We start from the raw sequence: 5289 nt of genomic DNA, 5'->3' as shown, positions 1-5289 counted from the left end.
CCGCCTCACGCAGCCCCTTCCCTGTAAAAAAGCCGGAGCGCCTTTCTCCAATCACCTTCTCAGAGTTTATACAACCCCCAGAGCACAGGTTGATTGGAAAGGTTTCTCTTCTGGATAACAACAATTCAATGTGCCTTGACATTTTAATAGCCTGCCGTCCTGGTGAACACAATCGAGCAAGGCAGTGAAGCAAAAATCATTAGGTAAGCAAGATAATCTAAGCGGAATCTGTCTCCTGCACTCACACCTGGGGCAGGACGCACAGCTGGGGCAGTTCACGAAGCTGGGTCCGTGGCCTCTGCAGCGCCTTGGTATGTGTGGACCCATGTATACACCCCTGTGCCTGAGATAAACACACTCCAGCAAGGACGGACCCAGTGAGGCCCCGATATGAAATAGCTTGAGAGTAGCTGAATTTACAGTGAAACAGAATACCTGTCACACGTACCAAACCAGCACCAAACACCTGCTCGCAGTGCAGGCTTGCTGCATCACAGGCAACAAGGCAAATGTTTGCTGGGGCCCCTAAGGCCAACCCTACAACGGCTTTGGTACATCTACATGTTTATTTACATAAAGATTTTTAACAAAATGCCATGGCTAAAGCTATAATGTGAATATAAATGCATAAGATAAAAGTTGTACTTACTGAATACCAGGAGCCCTGGTGGTGTAATGGTTAAGTGCTACAGCTGCTAAGCAAAAGGTCAGCAGTTTTGAATCCACCAGAGCTCCTTGGAAACCCTTCGGGGCAGTTCTACTCTGTCGTCTAGGGTCGCTGAGTTGGAATTGACTTGACGATGGGTTTGTTTGTTTTTTGTTTTTTCTCGTATACCAATACCATTGTAAACGCTCACATTCCCTAACTCCTGCAGTCCTCAAAACACAGGCATTGTTGTTTACCCTCCTCTTACAGATGAGGTAACTGAGACCCAGAGTTTTAAGGAACTTGCCCTTAAGTAAGTGGTGGGACGGAATTTGGACCCAAGTAAGTCGTATAAATGAACGCCAGATGTGTTACATGTCTTTATAAGGTCAGTGCATTCTTTTACCAACGTGTGCATTCACACACAATACACACCTATTTATGCGAACACTCAGAAGGTGGCCTGCAAAGCTGCACAGCTGATTTTAACACAAACGCCTGCACTTCAGCGTTCAGCCATATCCATAGACTGAGTGTCTGGCGCGTCCGAAGGCCATGTTCTAGGGTACTGAGGATGCGAAGATTAATGGGACACAAGTGCCATCCTCCAGGAGCTCACAGCCCACTGGGAAGTCAAACAGGCAAAACCCTGTGGGTGAGGGGTTAGAGGCTGACACAGAGCTGCAAAGGCCTGGAAGACACCCCTGCCCGCACACCTGCCAGACATACTCCCCTCCCAGTCTTCTTGGGAAGCCACACACTTATCCCATGAGGTGTCATCCCTCAAAACACATTGCGGGGGCTCCACTGGGGAGTTGCCTTCAAAAACATTTTGTAAGCTGCCCCAGGAGCTGAGTCTTGTTATTGATAATTACGCATAACACACTCACACCCCTTCCTGAGCAAGGAGGCAGGAGTGACATCATAGAACCCAGGGGCCAACAGATGACAGAAAAGTCTCCTGTTGGATTCCAGCGCTCCCCAGCCACTCAGTGCCCCTCCCTCTCTCCCTGAACGCGAGATCCATTTCCCTGGGTGCTGACTTGGCAAGCAAGCTGCTCACTTTATGAATATGACCCTCAGAGGGGAGAGCCCCTCTCAGCAGCCCCCGAACTATGTTATCACCATTATTAAGGAGCTTAAAGAGGAGCTGGGAGGACGAGACACCACTGGAATTGCAGCCTGATAGTGATTGATGTGTTCCTATTAGCGCACAGTGTTATCGCTCTGGATGGCAAGAACAGCCAGTGGCTTGTAACACAACAGATTACCTGAGTCCTCAGCCTTAGAAGGATGTTTAAATAAAATATAGTCCCTTTTAGCAAGACGCTCATTTTCTCCACGAGGCTCCCAGACTATTTCATGTCAGCTCTGATTCGCTGCGACTCTCCTCGGTAAACATGTCTTATCATTAATAATTCTTTACAAGCACACTCTCCCGGAATCCTCTCTCTCTCTCTTTCTCGAGGCGGCTGGGCGCAGACACATCACGCTGCAGTTTGGGTTCCAAGGTGCTTGTCCCCGATTTTCACCTGCCTTGCCAAAAATGATTGATTACGCCGGGCCGACCGGGTGTCCGGCAATACCCAACAAATGACTTTGGCCCCTAACAGCAGGCCTTGGCCAGATAGAAATCAATATTTCACCATTAAAATCTATCAAAGAAGAGTTAAGGCACCATCTGTCCCCGCCGTCTCTCTATGGTGTGTGAACATTAAATCCGACACTTGTGCTCCATGGGTAATCAATATATAGTGGCTCACAGATCATTTGTGGTTCCCTTTTAGCAGTGATGGATGTCTGGAATCGTTGTGATTCATTTTGTCAGACCATTAAACAAGATTCTGTCCAGTTCCTTCCTGATTTCATTTAGAGGATCATTCTTCACAGTTCGTAAGAGGGAAAAGGTTTTACCAATCTGCTTCTATTTCAATAAGTCACTTTATAGAGATTGTGTGTCCTCCAGACTGTAGAAATTCCGGAGAGAGAGGACAAACAGACCTCTAGAACTACTCACTGCGTGACATATGCATAAAGTGTGAAGAGAGCAATGTAAATATGTTTACCTCTTTATCTGCAAATGTTGCTTTTAACCCCCTCCTGGCTGGGGAGCTGGCGTGCAGGCGCTTCAGGAGCCATGGCTGCCCCAGCAGGAGAGAAGGAAGGAGGTTGGTGGCCGGGGGCTCGTTTACAGGGGCAGCAGAAATCCCCAAAACCCTTCTGCCATGGTTAAAAGCAAAAAGGAACGGCTTTTCCAGAGGTCACATTTCAGGGACTTTCATCCACAGTCAAGCTGATCTCGCCCCTCATGCAGATGATCATCAAATGCCTTTTTGTACTTCCGTTCAGCGGGCCAACGCAAGAGAAGAGACACTGACCGTGACCTTGAGGGCAGGGATGTGAAGGAACATGAAAGGCCATGTTTGGGGTGCCAACCTGTGCCAGGCAGAGTGCAACTCTCAGCCTCACCAATCCTGTGAGGTCGCCACTTAGCCCTGATTTCCAGCGAGCAAACTGAGGCTCAGAGAAGTTAAGTAACCTCCCTGAGAGGATGCGAGAGTCAGAACCCTAAGCCAGGTTTGTCTGACAACAGAGCTCCCACAAACTTGTGGCTGTCGTTGGCTAACGGCCATTATTCTGATGATGATTTTGTAAATTTCCTTCAACACTCCTGGGCTGCTTACTTTGACCAACTAATCAGGATGCTGTAAGAAAATAGAATTTTATTTTATCATTTGAAGGAAATCTGCAGCGGGATCACTAAACAATGTGCTCCAAATCGACTTTAAACTGTTTTCTGTTTTTGAGTTATTGGACAAGTGCTGTTCCTGATGTTAATGTAGATAAGCAGAAGTTGATTTAAGTATTAACGTAAGTATATTTAAATATGTATGTAATTTATGTATAATTTTTATATACTATATGGAGTCCCTGGGTGGTGCAAATAGTTAATGCGCTCTGCTACTAACCAAAAGGTTGGAAGTTCAGGCCCACCTAGAGGTGCCTCAGAAGAAAGCCCTGGCAATCTACTTCTGAAAAATTAGCCATTGAAAACCTCATGGAGCACAGTTCTATTCTGATAGATATGAAGTCACCATGTGTGAACTGACTCAACGGCAACTGCATATATATATATTATATATATATATATATATAGCAAATATGTATAATTTGAAAGACCTTAGAGGTGATTTCACTTTTTCTTTTTCCCCTTCCTTTTATAAATAAAGCAACTAAGGCTCAGAGAGAATAAAAACGGGCCCAGGAACAAGAATCTTGTTTCCTGACTTCTAAGTCGAAATACCTTACCAAGAAGTTACAGGTAGTAGAGGGTCACTCAATCACCATTTTGGGGGTGATATATGAGGAGTCTTGGGGCGCAGCAGTGAAGAGCTCGGCTGCTAACCAAAAGGACAGCCGTTGGAATCCACCAGCCATGCCTTGGAAACCCTATGGGGCAGTTCTACGCTATCCTGTAGGGTTGCTATGAGTTGGAATTGACTCAATGGCAAGGAGTTTTGTGGTTGTTGTTGTTGCTGAAGGGATAAGTGGGAGAGAGTTGTACCCATTTTGCAGCTGGGCAGAAGGGGAACAGCTCCATGCATGTTTACTTCTCCATTTCACTAACCACCATACCCTCCTGCCGTGAGGTGAGCATTCCTTAAAATCATGGGAGAAAGTAAGGCAGGTCATGCCACTTCAAACACAAGGGCCATGTGGCAAGAGCTGTGTTGGACAGCAGGATAATACCAGGGAAGGGCTCATTTGGGAGGTGTAATGACAAAGCAGAAGAGCTTGGACTTCAGACAGTCTAGACAAAATCCCATCTGTGCTAACTAACTAGCTGTGTCACTCAGACAAGTCACTCAACCTCTCTGAGCATCTGTTTGCTCATCTGTAAAAGCAAAGCTAGTCACACCTACCTCACAGGTCTTCTGTGAAGATTAAATGAGACCACATAAACATCAGCACAGCTCAATGTGTGTTGGTATCCTTTTGTCCCTCTCTGCTTCCCTTCCTCCTCCTCAACATTATTCCACAATTTGTATTATACTTGATTTCTGGCTTCCAAGAAGAGCTTATAATGGGGTCTGCCACATAAGAATTTATCTAAGTCCTTCTTGATTCCAGAAACATAAAACCTAGGACTTAAAAAGAGAATTGAGAGGTCTTCTGGTCCAACCACTGCTCCAATGCAGGAATCACTTTCATCGCCTGGCTGACAGGTCATTTTCAATGACCAGGAGCTCCAGATGTCAAGAGAAAGTCTGCCTCCTAGCTGATCCGTCTTCTAATGATAAATTTCCTCCTAAACCTGCCTCCATGTAAATTTCATCCATTAGTTCCAGTAATAATTCCGATCCATAACCACCTCATGTTCCATGTAATTATTGAACAGAATGAAAAGAAATGTTCCTTTTAATTTGTGTTAAAACGACCTTCTTGAAGCATTTTCAAGAGATTTGAAACTGCACCCAAGTTTGCTTTATGCATGTCTCCCTGTGTTGGCTTTGATCACTCACCAGCACATATCCAATGTGGTGAAGAGTTTTCTGGGGTGTTTTCTTTATGAAACCCCCTTTGGTCCTTGCTAATCTGGCTTGTCTGTGTCTCTGCAGTTCCATTCTTGAGCATGAGATTCA

General features: G+C 45.6%; 1 long non-coding RNA gene across 1 annotated transcript; it reads left to right on the top strand.

The window, feature by feature from the left end:
- Positions 1-146: 146 nt before the first annotated feature.
- Positions 147-2514, top strand: LOC111819051 (uncharacterized). Its single transcript, XR_002822855.1, has 2 exons — positions 147-203; positions 2115-2514. It is a non-coding gene; the product is annotated as an uncharacterized LOC111819051 (long non-coding RNA).
- Positions 2515-5289: the final 2775 nt, after the last annotated feature.

Source organism: Trichechus manatus, unplaced genomic scaffold (genome assembly GCF_000243295.1).
Source record: "Trichechus manatus latirostris isolate Lorelei unplaced genomic scaffold, TriManLat1.0 scaffold00255, whole genome shotgun sequence".
NCBI lineage: Eukaryota > Metazoa > Chordata > Mammalia > Sirenia > Trichechidae > Trichechus > Trichechus manatus.
Note: the sequence above shows the minus strand (reverse complement) of the source record. Positions and strands in the feature narration are given on the sequence as shown.